This window comes from Meles meles, chromosome 12 (genome assembly GCF_922984935.1).
Source record: "Meles meles chromosome 12, mMelMel3.1 paternal haplotype, whole genome shotgun sequence".
NCBI lineage: Eukaryota > Metazoa > Chordata > Mammalia > Carnivora > Mustelidae > Meles > Meles meles.
Window position 1 is genome coordinate 93881182 of NC_060077.1, and position 22003 is coordinate 93903184.

Genomic DNA, 22003 nt, shown 5'->3' on the forward strand with positions numbered 1-22003 from the left:
GGGACAGAGGGAGAGGGAAAAGCTGATTCCCTACACAGCACAGAGCCTGATGTGGGCTCCATCCCAGGACCCCGAGATCATGCCCTGAGCCAAAGGCAGATGCTTCACCAGCGCCCGGGTTTGTTTGTTTGTTTTTAATATTTTATTTATTTGACAGAGAAATCACAACTAGGCAGAGAGGCAGGCAGAGAGAGACAGGAGGAAGCAGGCTCCCTGCGGAGCAAAGAGCCCGATGTGGGGCTCGATCCCAGGACCCTGGGATCATGACCTGAGCCAAAGGCAGAGGCTTTAACCCACTGAGCCACGCAGGCGCCCCCGGGTTTGTTATTTTTGCGGAAGAAGACTTCTGTGAACAGTTAGCCGGTGAGATGCACGGAGGAAAGTGAAGGATCGTGTATCACCTTGGAAAGGACGCACTTCCTCGAGGGGGCTGGACGCTACACTCTGGGCCACCCGAGGCATCAGCCAGCGTCACAAGAGGACTCGGGCCATCGGGTGGGAGGTCCCAGAGGATGGAGAAAAACTCCTGAGGATCTCCGGGAGAAAGAGTACGGCCACCTTGTAAGAGGGTGACTAACACTTAATTACAAGCTGCTCCTCTTGGAATCAATGTCTGGGAGGGCCCCGGAACAAGTCATCGAATCATCAGTCGGCCGTCCGCTGGGAGGCCGGAGACACCAGGAAAGGCCGGCAAACCCGTCTGAGAGCGAAGGTCTCACTGTCGTTCAAGGCCTTGCACCCGGGAAGCCTGTGCAGGGTGGGGGCCTGCGGCTCAGGGACTGTGGCTACCGGGGTTTGCACATGGAAGGAGCTACGGTCGGGGTCAGGGAGCATCTCGTAGTCAGCGTAAGCAGCATATTTAGACGCTGTATCCGTTGAGGCCAAGCCTCCTAAGTGCACAAGACAAGTGACACAAACACAGAGGGGTGCGCACGCGACTGGGCCAAACCCCGGCAGGGCTGCCCGGACCGCTGGAGCAAGCAGGGCCCCAGGGCCGCGGAGGCCGCCGGAGTCCAGACGAGCGGGGGTGGTTCTCACCCGAGTCTGGAGCGGCCGACAAATCCAGAGATGACCATCAACTGACCTCAAGAGGGCAAGGCCGGCGCCGAGGGGAGCGTCTCCCAGGACTCGCCCCGCGGCTTCGTGACTGTCCGTTCAATCGCCGTGAAGCAGCAGCTGACGTTAAGTGAGTTTTTACCCTCTAAGCCCAGTAATCTTTCCACGCACGTGATCCGGGTAACAACCCTCGGAAGGCAGGACGTTTGTTATCCCCAGTTGACAAACGGGGCATCTGAAGCCCCGAGAAGTATGAGATTACCCGAGGACACAGCCAGTGAGTCACCAACGTGACGCCTCAGCTGAAGGTCCGGAGCGCAGCGGAGGCTTCTGTCCTCTGCCCTATCGCAGCCGCACCCACTGTCCTCTGCTGCATCCCAGCCGCACTCACAGGCACCGTCCGGACGTCCCACGGAGGGTCACTGCAGATGGCAGTTCGTGTTGGACCAACTCGTACACTTGCTCTTGTTTCCGGAATAAAAGGGCAATGGGTTTCAAAGAAAATTAAAAGGTAGTTTTATAGGAGAAAGACACAAGAACTAAAGACATCGAGTCTTCGGTTTCCCGGCTCATGGGTCAGCCAGCTCTGGCTGCGGCAGGAGGGCTGATTGCCCCCAAGTGCGGTGTCCCACCATTGACGTGGTGCACGCAGGCATTTTAAGATCTGGACGTGGGGACCTGTTCCTGCAGCTCCGAATCTCAGTCGCGGAATCACGGGTCTGTTGCAGGCTGCCGGCCGGCACAAAGTGCAGGGATGGCCTGGAGCCCAGAGAAGCACCAGGAGAGGGCAAGTCTGCTCGGGCCATGAGCACCTCTCCGTCTCCTCCCGCGTGTGGCTCCCCGACTGTTGCCCGTGATCCCGCACGGGGGGCCATGCTCTGAGGCTGCGAAGCTGGCGGGGTCGGTGAGCCACCCCACCAGGGCCTCAAGGACCTAACAGCGCTTCCAACATTCGTTCAGGGGTGTCCTCGGGCTGGGAAGGGGAGCAGGGCGTCTTCTGGGCCTGTGGCAGGGACCACACCTGGACAAGGCTTTGTTCCTCTGTGTTTGTTGCGTTTTGAAACTGGATGTGGAACAAAGACTGCCCTCACTTTGACCAATGCTGTGCCTGCACGAGGCTCCAGTCCCCACGGGAAGCTTCTGGAACGTGCAGAGCAGCGAGAGCTACGAGACAGAGCCCTGCCCGGGCACAGTTAAATCCTGCCATGGCGGTGCTGCCCATGGCCAGCCGCTATGCCCAGGACGGGGAGGCAGCGGGGTGAGTGGGCCGGTGGGCACAGCACGGGCTGCGTGTGACATGCGTACCATGGATGTCAAATCAGCAGGGACTGTCCTTTGAATAGAATACACGTGACTGTTTTCAGACCTGCTATTAAACTGAAATTTAACAACATAAGGAAAAGTGCTGGTCATACTAGCTACCAATTCCCAAGCATCTCAAGTTTCAGGCACTGGGCATGGTTGCAAGTACTTCTAACCACACAGGACAAGGAGTGTTGAAATCACTTTACAGAGGAAACGGCTGGATCGGGCCAGCAGGCTGCCCAGATGGCTCAGCATGTAGGTCACGGAGCCGGACTGAAACATGAAGCCCTCTCATTCCAACACCCGCACTCACCCGGTGTGCCCTACTGCAGAGGCTCGCGGACGGGATTTGCTAAGCTCTGAAAAATGGGAATACAGAGAAGGAACAATTTTTGACACAGTCCAAGAAAATGATGTAAGACAGTACAGGAGATTTCTAAGATAGGACTCAACACAGGTCTCCTTATTATTCCCCGTAACCACAGCAAAATCTCTGGATACTATATGTGAGACAAGCACAAAAAGAATCTGAAAAGCGAAGAGAAAAACCGGCCCAGCTAGGAGAGTACACGTACCTTGAACTGGATCCTGCTGAAGCCAGCAACCCGGGAATGCCAGTGGGCACAATGAAAAGGCCCAAGAAAAGCCTACTCTCTCTGAGCAAAGGGTCAGCCTAGCAGGACAGAGGACTCTGACACAGTAACTGCCCTCAGCCATCCAAACTCCACGGAGAAATCCACAGCCTCCTCCCACCACCGCCAGCAAGGCTGGGACCAGAAAGTTCACCACCATCTAGTAGGAAAAAAGGCCTGATGCCATCACCACAGCAAGGCAGTCAGACGAGGCCCAGCGGGAGATGGGGCCCATCCTTGCACTCTCCTTGAGGAAGCGGATCCTTCACCAGCACCTGACAGTGACCAGGCTCTTTCTGCTAACTCGGTTTGTGAAACAGTAGATGGCCAATAGGGAGACTAAAAGTCTAAGTGTGGCATCAAGACAGGCGACTAGAGCACAAATCGCAAAGGGGACCCAGAGTCCCATGCCATGAGAGTTGAAATGTCCAGGTTATAATAAAAAAAAAAAAAAAAATCACTCATCATACCAGGACCCAGGAAAATCTCCACTTGAATGAGAAAACACATGCAACAGATGCCAACACCAAAACGCCAGAGATGGCAGCATTATCTGCCAAGGACTTTAAAGCAGCCATTAAAAAAATAATAACAAAACTCTGTTTCAGTGAATAACCACAAGCACACTTGAGACAAATGAGAAGAAAGAAACTGTCAGCAGAGAACGAGAGATGCAAAGAGTCACATCCAAATTTTGGAACTGAAATATATGAAAATCTGAGATGAAAGAAGGGGTGAGGGCCCCAACCTCAGAATGGAGAGAGCAGAGAAAGAATCAGTGAACCTGAAGGCAGGGCAACGAGGCTACCCTGTCTGAGCCACAGAGAAAAAGCCGACCAGTAAGAAGGGTCGGACCAGAACCTCAGGGACCAGGGGCCAGAGTGAAGACATCACCGTCCGGTCATCAAGGTCCCAGAGGGAGAGGGGAAGGGAAGCTGAAAAATTATTCAAAGAAATATGGAAGAAAACTTCCCAAATTTATCAAAAGATATAAATCTACAAACTCAAGAAGCAGAGTGAACCCCAAACAGTGGCGCTGAAAACCACAAGCCAAGAACTGCCACCACCCCGCGAAGGGGCTCATGTAGCAATGACACGTCCCTGTTGGTATCAAAGAATGAAATCATGATATATGTACTTTCCGTTTAAGACGGAATGATTTTCTACGACTTCTGAAAACATTTTAACTAAACGTGGCACCTGGTAACCACATAAAAATATAAATATCATAAAAACGAATCAGTTCATTTTTAAGGAGCCACATGTAAGAATTCCAGACGGGCCGTTACTGTGCTTCTTGTCTGTTTCTGCTAGTGTGACGCGATGCTAATTGCGCATCTGTACTTTAGTGTGTGATGAGCCAAAACCAAGCAGGATATGGCATCTCGTTAAAAAAAGTGTTTGTCAACAAAACATGCTTTTATCAAATAATCATTTTATGAATTAAATGGGGGATATCACAGTTTCAGTGAGATATATATAACAGACATTATAAAAATGATCGTTTGTGTTAAAAATGAAGGGACAGTGTAATCTTTAAAGATATACTAATCAAAAACCACTTTTTTACACTTTACGCTGCTTCTGCATCACGACTGGCACGACGACGACTGCATGACGAGAACAATCCTCCCAGGGCTCTGCAGAGTGGACGCTGCTGTGCAGGAGGTGTGCCAGGCTGGCCGAGGTTGCAGGGTTGCCCGCGTCCTGCTTCATGCCAGGCTCCTTCATTTGTCCCCTGGCAGAAGTGCCCCTTCCTGTCTCCCTCTTGCTCCAAGCCCAGAGCTCACTAAGTATACTCGGATGCTCACTCGGGGTTTCGGGTCACTTCCTTTCCACCCTCGTGTTCATACCAAGGCATGGTGTCGACGAGGGCAAACCCGGGGTGATGGCTCGGGTGGGGGTGGGGCTTGCTCTAGGCATGGGCGGCTGTGAGGGTTTGGGTCGGGGGCCCTCCCAGGACCGTCTGCGTGGTGGTGGCATGCACGCGTGCAGGCTGGGCGTGAGCTCAGGCCCAGGCAGGCAAGGGGTTTTCTCGCCTCTACTCACATCGATGTCGCCCCACTTCACGTCCACACGGCAGGCCGCAGAGCGGGGTGGATGTGCCCGTCCCTTCCCTTGCTCCTGGGTGGGCCGCCTGTCTGGTTTGGGCCCCTTTCTTCAGCCTCAATTCGGCTTCGCAGTAGCACTTGCCTTTGTGCTAAGAGCGGACAGTAGGTCAGTGTCTCTGAAGTCCAGAGCGCACGTGGCGGCCACGTGCTGAGGTGAGGAGGTGGACACCACAGGCCCAGACACGGCCATCTCTGGGAGCATTGTGGGGGGGGGTCTGCCTTCAGCCCCGGGAGGGTCTTCCCCAGAGTCCCCCGTCAGTCTAGTTTTCCTGGACGCGGATCTTGGGCGTCCTGGTTCCCTCACCCACCCATCGCCTTAACTGTTGCCTGCAGAATGAATGTCCCGGACATCCCAGGATGTCTCTGGAGGAGGAGAAGCCCCGAAGCAGGAGGAGACGGCTCGCTGGGCCAGCAGTGACAGTCACAGGCTGCCGTGACACACGCACGTGGCCCCACGTCCCTGGCAGAAGCCTGCAGGGACACGCTGTCCTGGGAGCCCACAGTGCCCCATGGTGAGGACTCGCCCCTGCTTCCTGGCATCCACTGGAAGGGCCAGCAGGGAACCCCAGGCCCCTGCCACTGCCCTCGCAGCCAGCGGGGAGCAGACCACAGAATGAGAGACAGCTTCTGCCCTCCTCCAACTCTGCACGTTCTAGAAAGTTCCTTCAGCCTGTTGTCCAGACAAAACAAGCCTTCTTGCTGTTTTCCAGCTGCCTTCCCGGCTAAACCTCAGTGAAAACCCAGGGAACATGACGAGCCGTTCTTATCTGACCGCTCACGGCTTTGTCTGGTTTTCGACTCCTCCAGCCTTTGAATGTCCTCATAAATTTCGTTCACGATCAAAATTTCCAATTACGAAAGGTTAATGCTAAAAGCAGGGTCGGGTGGGGATAGGGCGGAGACCACCCTCTCCAGAAATGCTGTGTTCAAAGGAAAGTTTCCCACTGCTTCTGCCAAAGTTCCCTCCAATGCCGTGGCCTCTCCCCATTCCTTGGAGGGGTTCTGGAACCGAAATGGGGTTTCCACAGTTTCCTTCCCACTCCTGTCCCCTGGGGAAGGGGCAGGGGCATCTCCACGAGCTTCCAGAGAGCTCTGAACGGCTTGTTTGCTTTGCTAAACTCTCCACAGAAATGCAAAGTCTTATTAACTTTGAAAACATCCTCACTTAAATTTTAGAAAAATGGCCAAGTAATCCAAGGTGAGAGAAAAAGCCTCATCCCGCCAGTGGCTAAAATTGAGCTGCGTCTCCTCCAGGCAGGACAGTGCAGAGCCAAGCCCCCACGCCCACACTGGGGTCTCCGCTGCTCTTGACATTTGTCATTGAATGGTGCCGCAGACCCCGCCTGGAGAGCCTGCAGGTTTGAAACTCAGCCGAGCCCTTTGAGAAGCCATGGAAACGCTGAAGACACTTTTATTTGCTTGCTTGGGGGAAATGAATTCTAAAGTGCACTTTTGTTTGTTTTTACTATCTTGACTTTTGTTTATTTTTACTGTTTTAAGGTATAGTGTTCCGGGGCTCCCCTCCGTGTCAACGCAGGAAGTGACTCGTGATCTTTGGGTTGTCTTTCCGGTCTGCAAAAACCGTTTCCTCGTGGTGGCAAGGCCGGGAGGTGGCCGAGGAGACGGAAAGAGTCTCACGGACAAGGAACCCGAAGCTAGGAGGACCAGACTTGCCCCAGGCCCTACGCGGGGGAGCCCAGGCCTGCGGGGCGCAGCTCTCCGGGTGCCCCGTCCCGTGTGTCCAGGGTGCAGGCTCATTTCTGTGCTGTGCACTCTCCCCACTTCTCTTTTTCAATATTATTCATCACGACACGGGAACATTTACTTCCTTAACGAAAAAGTGAAAAAACATTCATGATCCTACAAATACAAGAGAATTTTTTGCTGTTTTGTCTTTTATCATGCAATCTTTTCACGGATGCCTGTGTGGCGTTCTTACCGTGATAAGACGGGGAGACACCTGTCAAGCCGTCTGCCTCCGTCTCCCAGGACTGCCACCATAAAGCACCAGAAACCTGGCCCCTCGCTGGTCGTGAGGACAGAAGGCTGAGGCGAAGGTGTCAGCGGGGTTGGCTCTGCAGGGGTCTGTTCCTGGCCTCTTCCAGCTTCTGGGAACAGTTGGCCGCCTTCAGTGCTCCCTTGCTATAGAGGCGTCGCTCCGGTCTCTCCCTGTCTCCCTGTGTGTGTGTGCGCACGTGTGCGTGTGCATGCGCGTGTGTGCAATTTTCTCATTTCTCCCGAGACCACCTGCCATGACCTCATCCCACCTTGATTGCATCTGTAGGGGCCCCATCCGATCAGCCATGGACGTCATTTGCTGGGGGATCAACTGGCCGACGGTCCTGTCCACGGGGCTCTGTCCACATAGCGATGGTGAGGTTGGAGCAAGGACTAGCCCCCGGCGGGAGAGCCCCACGCCATCACTTGACTCTCCCAAAGTAAAGAGCTCTGGGCCCTCCCTCCTTCGTTAGATAAACAAGACACACAAGGCAAAGCGAATTTGCCAAGGGTGTGAGGGCATACTCAGAGCCTAAGAACAGCAGAGAGAAAATTTCGTGGATTGAAATATAATTGGGCGGCAGACTTATAATGGCGTCTCCCCTAAGGGCTGTCTCCTGGGAAAGGCAGGAGCACTCTCGAAGCCCTCGCCTTCCAATGAGCCCCATCACCCGCCAGCTGGCTGAGTCTGGGGCACCCAGTTCTTCCCTGCAGCCAGCCGAGGACTTTGTTCGTAAGACCCATGACTGCTGGCGGGTGAAGACACTGTGGGGAGAAAGGGCACTTGCTCAGGAGGTGGAGAGAGAACAAGGCTGAGCGAGACTGCTGGCGGGTGAAGACACTGTGGGGAGAAAGGGCACTTGCTCAGGAGGTGGAGAGAGAACAAGGCTGAGCGAGACTGCTGGCGGGTGAAGACACTGTGGGGAGAAAGGGCACTTGCTCAGGAGGTGGAGAGAGAACAAGGCTGAGCGAGCCCGGCCGGACCCCATCCCTGCTGTGGGCACTGAGCAGGGGAAGAAGCCGGGTCCTGGCCTGAAGGCCCACATCAGCCTCTCCAGGGCCTAGCAGGGAGCCTGATACAAGAGCTGGTGCACAAAGGCAACCTTGGCATGGGGCTCGCAATAGCCCTTACCCACATCTGCTCTCTGGCAGCTCTGTTCTGGTAAATTCTTAAGTAAGATACAGCTACCAGTACACGCCACCTCGGGCCTGGTGTCCCCGAGGAACAGGTGTCCCTGCCTCTCCACCCTACCCCAGACCAGCTCTTCCCACGGGAGGCATTACTTTGAATGGAACGTGCACCGGACATGTGTTGGTTGGCATCACCCAACACCATCCTACTGTTGACACCTGCCCTGGACTCCATTTGGGGGATCCATCCTTCCCGCCCTGTTCTGATGGAACAGATGCTCCGTTTGGGGGATCCATCCTTCCCGCCCTGTTCTGGTGGAAATGATGCTCCCCAAGCTCCAGGGGAGACCCATGACCTACGCTGGCCAACGGGCAATTCATTCCCCAACCAGGTATGGGCCCACCATGAGGGCAGACACAAAACTCAGACAAGCCAGTGATGGTCAGGGAACTCTCGGCTCCAGGACTCCCAGTGAGCAGAGCAATAATGACTATGATGATGACAGTAATAATGGCAGCTGAATCTTGGGTGCTTTGTATTTCAGCCCTGTCCCCAACAAGGCATGCACCCAACTCATTAATTCTGAAGCCAGCCCCATGATGGCGAACGTCCTTCTGGGTACAGTGGTGGGGACAGTGACAGATTGGACAGCATTGCTCTGAAACAAGCATTCTCTCTCCTGTGCCCTGTGGTTCTGTGGTTGGAACTGGAGATCCTAGAGTTTGTCTTCTTGGGCAGCTCATCTCAGAGTTGTATGTGATAAAATGTTCTTTTTACCATAAATAGTTTAAGGAACTGATTTGTGGTAATGTGACTTTCATGCAATAGAATTTTCCTCCCTCAGTTTTTATAATTAGTGTCCAAATTGCTAAAAGTTTCACATATTTCACATGCATGAAATTTGAAAACAAGGGACTCAGCTATCTGACATCTAAAATGTCCGTAATTATAGTCCCCACCTGCCCATTGGTATCCATTTAACGATGTCAACATCACGGTCCCACAGTGCCACAAAGAAAGTTTCCTAATTTAGGAGAATTTGAAAAGGGTTGTCAGTGTAGTAGCATAGTTTCACAACTGTGGTGTGGATAAGAAGTCAGCAGAGAAAAGTGGAAGAAATAAAGAAAGCTGTCATTTAAGGGACATAATTCAGGAAGACTGTTCACTCCTCAGAATGACTCTTCACACTTGAAGAAGACTATTCACACCTCCGAATGACTGTCCATACCGCAGGATGACCGTTCATACCTCAAGATGACTGTTCACACCTCAGGAAGACAGTTCACACTTTAGAAGACTATTAACACCTTAGAATGACTGACCACACCTCAGGATGACTCTTCACACCTCAGGATGACCGTTCACACCTGAGGATGAGTGTTCACACCTCGGGATGAGTGTTCACACCTCGGGATGACTCTTCACCCCTCGGGATGACCCCGGCAGCAACAGATCTGGATGGAGGGACGTCGGCGCGCGTCAGCCCCTCAGCCCGAGTTCCAGGGACAGGCCCGGGGAAGCGGGAGCACATTCCAGAGCAGCCAATGCCCCAGCCTTCATCGCAGGAGCTCTGGCCAGAAGGAAATCTCATCCCTGACAGGGCCAGACGTCGTGGGCAGCATTTTGGATTTTCTCTTGCTGCCCAGCTGACAGGAGCGTGACACGGTTTGCCCTCGGTGAAGGGCTCGGTCAGGCGTGGTGGAGTTATTTTACTCCCGAGCTGCCTTCTGCCCCTGCTTCGCGGTCAGCCTTGGCGCACTCTTCGCAGGACTGGGGCAGCTCCCTGCCCTCCTCCAGGTTTCCCGTTCCTGAGACACCGTGAGCGGCGGCTCCCGAGGCCAGGCTTGTGCGCTAAATCTGGGGCCTTTGGCTGATACTAGAGCCCTTAGGCCGTCACCTCCTAGCGACTCACTCGTACAGACAGTTCGCACGAGGGCCATCTGCCAGCGAGTGTCCCAGAACCACAGGAGCTGTGTGGTTGGTCCCGAGGCCACACAAGCCCCAAGCCTGTCTCCTGCTCCTGGTATTCCCCGTGCAGGTCCCAGCCAGCTGGAAATCACTGATTCCCCCTCGTAGGAGTCTCCCAGGGGCCGCTGCGGCAAGTGCCACCAAGGGCGGAGCTGAAAAAACCAAGGGTTTAGGCCCCCCACCCCCCGGCTCTGGATCTACAAGGCCAAACTCAAGGTGTGTGCGGGGCCTTCTTTCCTCTGAGCCTCGGAAGGGGGGCCCTGCTCTGGCCTCAGCCCCGGTGGCTCCAGGCTCACCTGTGGCTTTCCTGGGCTTGCAGAGGCTTCACCCCAGCCTCCCCTCCTGCTTCACACTGCACTCTCTTCTCTGTCCAGAGTTCCCTCCTTGCGGGGATACCAGAGTCGGGGCCACCCTCCTCCAGGGTGACTTTGTCGTAACTAATCGCATCGGCAAAGATCCCGTTGGCTGAGGTTCTGGATGGAGTGGACTTGGGGCCCACCGTGTGGTCATATCCCACCCTTTCCCGTCCCCTTTCCCTCCTTCTGCTCTTCCTCTAGAGACCCACCGGCCTCCTCGGGCTCCTGCTTCTGAGAGGGGCTCAGCTGACCAGAGCCCCGCCGGTGTGGGCGGACACAGCCCCGTCCTCCTCGGGTGAGGACAAGGAAGCGCCGGCGGAAGCCAGCTTGCAGGCAGGTGGGCGTCATCCAGGCCGGAGCCCCTGCTAGAGTCCCAGACACCCCATTACAGCTGTCACAGTGGACCCGGTGCCCACGGTACCCGCTGCAGAGGTACGCAGTCGGTCCCCTTTGCCGCTTCACTGACTGCCCTCGGGTTCCTCTTCCGGCCCAAAGGGCCTCCGGGCGTGCCCCCACGGGCCTGTTGAGGGCAAGCTGACCCATCTGCCTTCCAAATCATGTAGACATACAAACAAAGCAAACCCTTTTCGGCTTTGGGAAGAAGTTAAAAGGGCACTTGGTTGCATGGCCAACCCATCTGTCATCTGTCCATCGGCCGGGAGCACGGGGCCCTGGGCCTTTGAGACAATTGAGGATTCCTACCTCCGTGCAGAAGTCAGGAGGAAGTTTGGCTGACAGTACAGGACGCGGGAGACCCCTTGGCAAGCCCCAGGCCCTGGAAGTCCTGAAAGAGTCAAGAAAGTGAAAATAACCCAAATAAGGGCTGAGTTAGAGACAGGGGAGGCCCCTAAATCGGGCAGACCCTGCAATCGCCTACGGCAGTTCCAGGGACACAAGTGTGCGGACATGATGTGATAATGGGCAGGGGGTGCCTCACAGTAAATCACTAGAAATCATTAGCAGCAATGTGCCTCTACAATATAAGCATGTTTATTTTTATGAAAAAAAATCATAAAACTGTAAAAGGTAGAGACTTCAATGATCTGAAAAATGCATTCTTTGAAAATTTCTTGACAATGTCACATAAATGAAAAATCACTTAATAGCACTTCTGTAAATGTATGCATTTGTTGGAAAGCAGAGCGGAATCCTTTTGTGCTGTTTCAAATAAAAGAGAACATATGTTCCCTGAGATCTTTACTCAATACTTAAATATCTATTTATTTTTCTTGCCATTTCTTCAATAAGAAATAAGCGTTCTATGAAGACTAGAAGGTTGCTTATTACTAACATACAAGTTTGCGTGACTGGCTAGATGAAGTTTTTCTCGGTAATTATAATTCCTTATTCCTAGGTGTATATCCAAGAGAAATGAAAACATATGTTCTCACAAGGACTTGTATACAAATGCTCACAGTAGCATTAGCCAAAATAGCCAAAAAGCGGAAACAGCCCGAATGTCTGTCAACGGATGAACAGATAAGCAAACGATGTTGTATCTGCCTGATGGACTATTACACAGTGGTAAGAAGGAAGGAGGTGTGATGCCCGCAGCACCAAGTATGAGCCTTGCAAACCCGTGCCCAGTGACCATATGTTATAGGATCACATCTACATGAAAGGTCCAGAATGGGCAAGTCCACAAAGAGAGAAAGTGGGTGAGTGGGGGCTGGGTTCAGTGAGGCAATGGAGTCTGGTGCGAATGGGAACACGGTTTCTTTTAGAAGGGACAAGAATGTCTTGAAATTAATAGTGGTGATGTTTGCACAATCCTGTAAATATAGTTAAAAACCACTGAATTGTATACTTTCAGTGGGAGAATTCAATGGAATATGAATTATACATCAATGAAGCTGTTAAACACACACAATTCCTATCCACAAAGAACTCAGAATAACCACATTCAAGATATTTTCACGTTATTTGTCTGATAATTATCAAAATAATTGGGTCTGGGGGCACCTGGATGGCTCAGTGGGTTAAGCCTCTGCCTTCGGCTCAGGTCATGATCTCAGGGTCCTGGGATCGAGCCCCACATCAGGCTCTCTGCTCAGAGGGGAGCCTGCTTCCTCCTCTCTCTCTGCCTGCCTCTCTGCTTACTCGTGATCTCTCTGTCAAATAAATAAATCTTTAGAAAAAATAATAATTGGGTCTGGGACTCTAGCAATCTATTGTTAGAATGAGAAAGTATTATTTCTAGTTTCCAAAATAATCTTGCTTGATATCATCCTGAAGTATGAAAAATCATTCTGATGTGTAAACATCCATCCTGAGGGATGAACAGTCGTCCCGAGGGGTGAACAGTCATCCCGAGGTGTGAACATGAATCCTGAGGGATGAACAGTCATCCCGAGGGGTGAACAGTCATCCCGAGGGGTGAACACTCATCCCAATGGGTGAACAGTCATCCCGAGGTGTGAACATGAATCCTGAGGGATGAACAGTCATCCCGAGGGGTGAACAGTCATCCCGAGGGGTGAGCACTCATCCCAATGGGTGAACAGTCATCCCGAGGTGTGAACAGTCATCCCAAGGTGTGAACACTCATCCCGAGGTGCGAACACTCATCCTGAGGTGTGAACATGAATCCTGAAGTGTGAACGGTCATCCTGAGGTATGAAGAGCCATCCTGAGTTGTGGTCAGTCATTCTGAGGTGTTAATAGTCTTCTAAAGTGTGAACAGTCACCAGCTTCGTTGGTTGAGTCTGAGTCTTTTTTAGGCTCAGGTCATGATCTCAGGGTCATGGGATCGAGCCCCACATCTGGTTCCACGCTCAGCAGGAAGCCTGCTTCCCCCTCTCCCGTTGCCCCTTCCCCCTGCTCTATAAATAAACCAATGAATAAATGAACTGAAAATAAAAAGACTGTGACGTCCCCCTGCACATACATGCTTTTTAGTCTCACCTTCTCTCAGGCCACACTTGGTGACCCTGCCCCAGCCTGGTTGAGCGCTGGGCTCTGATGACTGTCCTCATCGCCCCTCCAAGGGGTCATCGAGCAGCGCTCTGCTATCAAGACCAAGCCTCACCGAGCACTTCCTACTTCTTTCTTCTGCACAAGTGGCCTCGCAGGGCGCTGAGCTGCTGGAGCTGTGCACTTCCGGAAAGGGAAACGGGGAGCTCGGAGATCTTTTTCCACAAAGTGGGTGCCATCTCCTGGGAGCCCTTGAAAGTGCATGGCACGGGTGCCCAGCAAACCTCCAGAGCCGTTCCTTCTGTTCCCTCCTCCCTGGTGTGTGATCCCAGAGCCACCCCTCGGTGTGAAGGACGCACTGACCCAGATCCCGGGCCCCTGGAACGCAAACACAGAGCTTTGCCCCTCCTTCTGCCAACGAAGAAGTCATAAAAGGAACTGACACCGGCAGATGTTTGCTGGGACAGGTTGTTGGGTTACAGGGATGCAAATTTTACAGCTCTGATTGTGTCAAAGCTGCCCACAAGCCCTAGCGCCCGGTGCTGCTTAACTGTGATTTCCTTGTCCTCAAAGGAGGAGGAAACATGGAGAAGCCCAGAAAAGATCGTCTTAAAAACCTGATTGAGGTCAAGTCCATTAAAACAAGGCTTTCTGTGCGGGCTCCAGACCAGACACCAGCCGCTCGGCTCTCATGTTATCTGCTCACCTCTTCCCTCCGCCAGGTACCAACCCGGGAGGGACTGCAGGCAGGTAGGGAGGGATGACTCATTTCTCATCTGAATACACAGACCCTTTCTATAATCTGAGTCATTTTTCTGAGAACAAGCACTTGAACTGAAATTGCATAATCCGTTGCCTTCCAAATGCCGCTTGCCTAAAGGCTGCAGGAGGACTTCAGAAGGAGGGTTCAGAGCTGGTGAGCAGGAAGGCAAACGGCAGGAAAGCAGCGAGGCCCCCCTGCTGTTCCGGGGTCCCGCTGGTGTTCCAGGGCCCCGCTGGTGTTCCAGGGCCCCGCTGGTCTTCCGGGGAGTTAGAGATGGACTCGCAGAGAACGAGCACGGGAGCATCTCTTCGAGGAAGCCGAGACGGAGCTCCGGCGCTCACCAGTCGGCAGCACAATGTTTCCCTCGTCATTTTTAATTAGCTTTCCTCTAATACAGCGCTCCTGGGTTGTGATGTGTACAGCTCTGCGGGGCTTTCCACAAGAGGCCCTACTTTACTGGCCACAGATACCATGTCTGTGTAGAGCTGTTACCAGAAAATATGTCTCACACATGCGTATGGGCACACACGCGCGTGGGTGGGCAGCCTTGATGGCCTTGTGAGAGTGGCTCAGCAGGGCCGTGAGGGGTGTCCATATCCCATCCCAGCCTTTGTGACCCACCAGAACAGGGTCTTGGCATTTCCCAGGGCGTGGTGTACCTGTGGGCAATTTGGGTCCTGACTTTCTGATGGTGAGGAAGATACCAGAAGCGAACTTCCTAAACAGGGAGGGAAATACCCAGCTCCCGGGAAGAGAATTCTGAGTGGCCATTGTTGTAAGGTGGGGTCAGCAGGCCTGGGAGAAGCAGGAAGGGGCTGGTGAAACCAGCATGACTCCACTGGTCCTGGATTCTCCACTGTCTTTCCGGATAAAGATGTTGCGTACTCACAGAGTGCCGCTGTCTTGTCATTAGACCAGGAGCATCACAGGGCCCAGAAGGGCAGCCTAGTGAGGTCCCTGTGACATCCGGCCCCGTGGAGAACCGTTCCACCTTCCGACATCCCCAGCGCATGGGAATGGATGCCATAGGAAGTGTCTGCAGTTTTCACAGACAGTGTGATGCGGAAAATGTCTGTCTGCCACATGCCTTCTCCGCGGCCCAGAGCTGACACACGACCTCTGCTTGTCCCCTTCCAGCCACAGTGTTACCAGAGGCCTCGTGCTCAGGCCTATCCTCCCCCAACCCACATTCTGCAGGACCGTGATGTCTTCTCCTGGGTCCCCCTCAACTAGGGTGTGCAGGGCTGGGTGTGGGAGGGGAGGGTGACCAGCAGACTGGGTTGCCAGGAAAACCTCATTCTCACGGAGTCAGCATTCTCTGCGGGCACCTGCGGAGGACGTCTTCAGGGAGAGCGTGGTGGGACGATGTCTGGAGCTCAGGGTGACGTTGCTGGGGAAAGTTGGATGGTTTCAAGCTGTGGCAGAGCGAGGGAGGGAGGTAAAAATCTGCCGAGATCAGGCACGCTCTGGGAGCCAGTGCCCATCTCTGAGGCCCCCATCTCTGTTCCCCCCTTTCTGCTCCAGCCCCACGCCCACGTGCCCAGAGCCTGGCGAGTCTACTCTGGGGCGGGCGTTCTGGAATGGTGCCTCGCTGTCCCTTCTCTGGGTGCACGTACCTGCGTGTGTCAGCACGTTCGCCGGAGCTCCTGGGCCCCCAGCTGCCGCCTGCATGGAGCTCAGCCCCGCCGTGGGGCTGGCTGAAAACGGCCTCACCGCCGCCCCTCCTTGGGAAGCCCTGTCCCCAGACCCGCCTCTGCAGGGAGACCTTCTCTGAGAAACTTCTCAGGTGCTCCTCTGCCTTTCCGCTCATACTTTCAGAAGGCCCTGGTGGAGGAAGGGAGCACTCTGTGTTTTATACTAATGAGACACGTTCAATTCCAAACACCCCTCGCCAAGGACACACTTCACCCAAAGGTTAAAAAAAGAAACGTGTCTATTCTGGGAATTTCGTTGTTATTTCCTTGGCGTTGGTGCTGGAGGGCTTCTAGCAATGGGCTGACGCCCACTTTAAAGAAATCTGGATTAAACGCAGGCCCCTGTGGAGAAGGGGCCGGAGACAGTGGGCCCAACACACGAGGCAGGGGGGACGTGTTTGGTTATAAAAAGCTAAATTTAAATATCAAATGTTTGTGTTTCTCATAGAGGTCAGAATCTGTCTTAGGATGCTGCAAAAGTGCTGATTCATTTCTAGTGCAAAAAAAAAAAAGTCTACTTTTAAAGTGGAGCATTTTAAAGGGTGCGTGAAGATTCGTCCTGGTCTTTCTCAAGCACTGGCTGACAAACCCGACTTCTTGTGGTAGATGCGGGAGCGACCCAAGTACCACGTTGAAGGACGTGAGCTCGGGGCCCCCGATGGGCATGCCGTCGGCCCCCCTCCAGACCCAAACACCGGATAAACCGCGGCTCAGCCAATGTGCTGCCACTACCAAGAGTACAGCTGCTACTTAGCGGCTCGGTGGGAAGAGGCCATGACTCCGTCGGTGTGCCCTGAATTCCACTTCCTTGAAGGACAGCGCGAGCTCCTTGAGCATAGCCAACCTCACCGCGGTGCAGGGAGCAGGACTCGCCCGTGATGGGGCTCCTCCATGTGCACTGGCCAGGGTGCTGTGTGTCCCCCACACCAGCAACTGTCAACAGGCCTGGTGAGATGTGGAAACAGAAGTGGGTCTCCTGACCTCTCACTTCCGTCTCGAACCATGGGCTGCCACACTTGAATCACACCCAGGAGAGAGCCCCAGCCCACAGGTGACTCCATACAAAACTGTGTTTCATGGAAAGTGTCCAATGGGCCAGTGTGACCCCCAACAGGGAAGGACGCACAGGGAACCCGCACCGGTGTAGCCAAAGGGGTGCCCCACTCTCTGGCCGGGCCCTTCCTGTTCCTCTGCCCCGTGGGACTGAGGCCCATGTGCCATCCTGCTTCCCAGCCTCCTTAGCCCTCCTTCGAAGCACACAGTTCCCATCCCAGCGCGGGGATGGCATGGGCGTCTGCGCTGGCGCCCCACGGCCTCCCTGGTGAGCCGCCGGGCTCCAGAGCTGGGGAATTCTCTGCTCTCTCTCCACTCACACACACCCAGCACGCGAGCCCGCGGAGACCCTCCAGAGCGCTCCCCTGGAAGAAGGGTCCAGGCAGGTGTGGGACAAACCACAGAGTCGGAGACGCGGTGTCTCATCAGTCTAACTCGTGAGCCCTGAACGATGGGTTTCCATCCTTCAGACTCGCACCCTGGTCCGCAAGTGCCTCTCAGCAGTCCAGGCCCGAAACAGACACTGTGCCGTTTGCTTCTGAGCTGACCGCGGGCGTCGTGCATCTGACTCACCGCCGGTCAACCCCGACCCCATCGGTGGCGGCTTTCCATCAGCCTTGTCACAGGCACTGGGCACGGAGCTCCCCGGGAAGGACACTGACGTCATCTTCTCATTTGTGCGAAGACTCTGACTTCTTATAAAGTTTGCTTGTCCTTGCCCTGCTCATATCAGGATGGGACAGAGCACAGAGCGTGTCCCATACGGGTCACTCTTCCATTTGAGAACCACTGTGTGGAGACTCACACCGCTGGCTTTGTGGACTGCCAGTTCCCCGACTCACCCGCCAGTGGGGAGCTGCTGCTTCACTCCCGAGGACGCCCGGCACTGATTTTTCCACTGACCCAGATATTTTACACCCAGAGAAAGGCAACATTTACAGCTGCGGAATGATGAGTACTGGCAGTTAAATAAAGGTCACACTCCCCAACTTTGGGATGGTTTTCATCGTTTTTGGACTGTCATCTCTGGGGGGACGTTTCTTGATTCTGTCCACAGACTACCCCCAAACGACGACTGCTTTTACAGAGAGCAGGTCGTGAGTCATTAGCCTTGTGGCAGGGATTCATTCCTACGGGCCAAAGAGTCGTGGTTGCCTGGTGTTCGCACTGACCAGAATAGCCGTTTACAACACCCAAGCCAGAGAGCCAGGGTCGGTGGCTGAGTGAGCAAGAGGGACGGTGAAACAAGTTGCAGGGCGACGGAAAAGGCAGCAACTTCATGTGTCCCCGTTGTCTTCCAAGGAAATCATGCACTGACGATCTTTGACGCATGTGTGTGACCCGGGGGCCCGTGGAGAAGCCCACACAGCCTGTTACTGTTCCATCCTCTGGGGTAGTGAGGAGGGAAACAAGGTGCCACATGTCAGCTCCAGTGGCTGATGCCCTGGGCTGTCACATTTTGTGGCTGGAACGGTTTCAAGTGCGCTAAGCCTGCGATGGGTCTGTGTAGAGGAAATAATGGCTTTTTCTTGTCCCAGAGCAAAAACCAAAGGGAAAACAGTGCCCTGAGTTGGACGGTGGGGCATGTCATTCACTCACAAGCCCTTTCGGTTCCCTCCTAGGGCTGCAGGTGAGACGCCATCCACAGAGAAAGGTAAGTTCACCAGGGGCCAACCCCTCTCGGGATGCCCCTCTTCACGAGACTTGCCCAGCAGCTGACTTGGGCAGAACAGCAGTGAGTTTCCCATCGTGAGGCTTGCTCTGTGTGAATTTCCGGCTTGGGGGACAGTTGCCTCATGGTTGGCCACAGCCATGAGAGTAGAGAGCAGAAGCCACATCACCGAAGTAGCCCCTGCCAGTCTGCTCAGGGCACCCCTGCCCTAGACTGCTTTCCATCTACACTAAATCGTTCGTCTTAGTTATAAGTTCCTACTGTGTCCAGGTCTCTTATTTATTTTTATTTATTTGACACATAGAGACAGAGATTGAGAACAGCAGGCAGAGTAGCAGAAGCAGGGGGAGAAGCAGGCTCTGCACTGAGCAGGGAGCCCGACTCGGGGCTCAATCCCAGGACCCAAGGACCATGTCCTGAGCCGAAGGCAGACACCTAACTGACTGAGCCACCCAGGTGCCCCTGTCCAGGTCTTTTAAATTTGGTGGAAAAAGAGTTTATTCCAGGCTGGTATTTTGATGCTCAGCAACTATCCAAGTACAAACATAATGTCAGGAAGCAGAAAGCCTCTGGTTCGGATCTATATAATTTACTGTAAAGAAGAACGTGACATCTTTCTCCAATCAAGGTTTTCCTGTGAGCACACAGACTAGGACATAAGCAGGTAATCTTTCAAGGGGGAATCAGAAAGAGGTTGCTGGTTGCTCGGGACCCATCTCAAGAAAGACACAAGAACTGAGTTGAGAAGGACAGTATTATCTTATACAACAGCTTTTTCTGCAGGATATTAAAGCACTTTATAAATATTCTCATCCATTCTTATCACATTGTATGAACCCAAGACATTATAGATGGCCAGTCGCCCAGCTCACTAGGCTAAATATCTCAAGCTGTCTTTCACACACTCTGATTTCCAATTCAAAATACACTCATTTCCCTGTTATTTGGAGATATGATGGTGCTTATGAAGGACCCAGTCCCCTTTGGTTCCTTCTCAGCACCTTCGAGCTGGTAAATATTTCTGCCTGTGCCCCACCCCTCCCCCTTTTGTGCATGCTACTTTAGCAGAATTAGAAAATGCAGATACATGAAAGTAAGGGTAAGCCACTCACGAGCTCATAATTATTAAAAATTACCACGGGTTGTGATCTCTCTGTCAAATAAATAAACTCTTTAAAAAAAAAAAATTACCACGGGTATTTGGCGTATATTTACCCCGAAGGTTTTCTAAATGCTGGGATCATGCATTTTTATTTGCTTTAACACCATTTCTTGCTCACTGATACCAGTATTTTAGATACATTCTATATAATTGTTTCATGTATTAGATATCCTTACTTTTAACAGCTGAATGTTATTTCACCATATGGAAGTGCTGTATTTAAACTAAATCTTCCACCTAAACAAGGCTGTTTCAACATTTTTGCTGTTACAAACTTCTGCCTCTCGAACAGGCAATCGGCATGATCTGTATCCTTCTGAGCCGTCTCAGGGACCACATAAGTATATGAAACCACATACTCATATAGGGGTTTGGTTTGGTTTATGAAAATGATAATATACCCCAAACCTCACTTCTTTCACATAAAAAAGTATCTTGAAAGTTCTTCAGAGAGCTCTATAGTTGCGTAATAATTTACAGGATGAATATACCACTATCTGTCCAGCCCCTTTCCTCGATAGCTGTTCAGGCTACTTGCTGACCTTGGCATATGGAGAATCCTGCCCTAGACAGCCCTGAACATAACTGCTGGTATATTCACTGTGCACTTCCACAGCACAGTGACAAAGAAGCGGGGTTGCTGAGTCAGATGGCACTTTCGTAATGCGGTCAGATTCGTCATGCACACCTCTCAAAGGATTCATCCCGATGTGTGGAAAATCCCAGGCTGCTCTGTCAGTTTCCTTCACAGAGCTGCTCTCGCTAGAAACATCTTGACTGTAAACATCCAGACAAGGAAACGGATGCCCAGAAAGGTATGGGACATGTCTGAGGTCATACCGCTAAATACTTGCAGAATCAGGTCTAGCACCGACTTCTCTTGATTCTCTGACAAGGCCTTTTTGCATACCAATAAGCTGTCATGGGGGTTGGTGGGGGGTTGGTAAAAGGGAGAAAGAAAAGATGGATCAGTTAGTTACTGCTGTGTAACAAACTTCCCTAAAACCTAGTAGTTTAAAACATGTATTTACTTAGGATTTCATGCGGGCTGGGCTTTGCTGGAGGGTCCTCTGTCTGAGCCAGCCCCCTCCTGTCTATGTGGTCAGCTGTGGCTCAGTTGGGATGCCTCGGTTCTTCTGTGCTCCCTCATCCTGCAGCTTTCCAGGCTTATTTTGGGGGCAGTGGCCAAAAAGAGTGTGCGTGTTTGTGACCTCCTGAGGCTGAGGCTCAGAGTGAACACATTCTCACTTCCACCACATTCAATGGTCAGAGAACCACGGGGCCAGCCCAGATCAGAAGGCTGAGGAGACAGACTCTGTCTCTGATAGGAGGACACTGCAAAGGGCAGGGGCAAAGGAAGATGTGGGGAAAAGGAGCCACATTTACAAGCGATACACCAGAGTCTCAGGTTGATTTTTCACGTTTTGTTATTTTTCCCCAATTGCTTTGTTATCATCAGGACATGGGTGTTTGGAAAAAATCACGGCTTTCTAAGAGCATAAAGGTAGTAATATTTGTCATTTGTCAACCCTCTAAAATAGTTCTCCCAAGACATCTGCAGCACATTTGGGACACTGCCTTAGTAGGTCAGATCTCTTTCCATTTTTTTTTAAAGATTTTATTTATTTATTTGACAGACAGAGATCATAAGTAGGCAGAGAGAGAGGAGGAAGCAGGCTACCTGCGGAGCAGAGAGCCCTATGTGGGGCTCGATCCCAGGACCCTGGGATCATGACCTGAGCCGAAGGCAGAGGCTCTAACTCACTGAGCCACCCAGGCGCCCCCTCTTTCCATTTTTAAAAATGGGTTTGTCAGATAAGAAGCAAGCACTGTGGCCATGTTACTGCTTCCGGAACAAGTTACATAGAGCATTGCTGTGTATCTTCTCTTTATTCCTTGACTGGGGTGCACGCCAACTGCACAGAGCACGGTTTGGGGTTTGTGTCTTTTGTGTCCTTTTTTGTGTGTATGACTTAAAAAAAATACATCTCTATAATTTTCCATCTCACACAGTAAACAAATGAAGAGGAGGACTTTACAGGTCATAAAAACAGCAGGCAATAAATAAAGTCAAACACTGTATGCTTCCTTTTGGTTTTACAGCAGGAGGGTGTCCTTGCTGAAGAGGACCAGGCCGAGGGGCCACACTTGCTGGTTGAATGGGGCTCAGGCAAACACAGCCTGCGGA

At 52.6% G+C, this 22003-nt stretch overlaps 1 long non-coding RNA gene across 1 annotated transcript; it reads left to right on the forward strand.

Annotated features, from left to right (window-relative positions):
- The first annotated feature begins 203 nt into the window (after positions 1 to 203).
- On the forward strand, positions 204 to 6967 carry LOC123954618. The gene is made up of 3 exons (XR_006821103.1): positions 204 to 4661; positions 5438 to 5616; positions 6605 to 6967. It is a non-coding gene; the product is annotated as an uncharacterized LOC123954618 (long non-coding RNA).
- The last annotated feature ends 15036 nt before the right edge of the window (positions 6968 to 22003 follow it).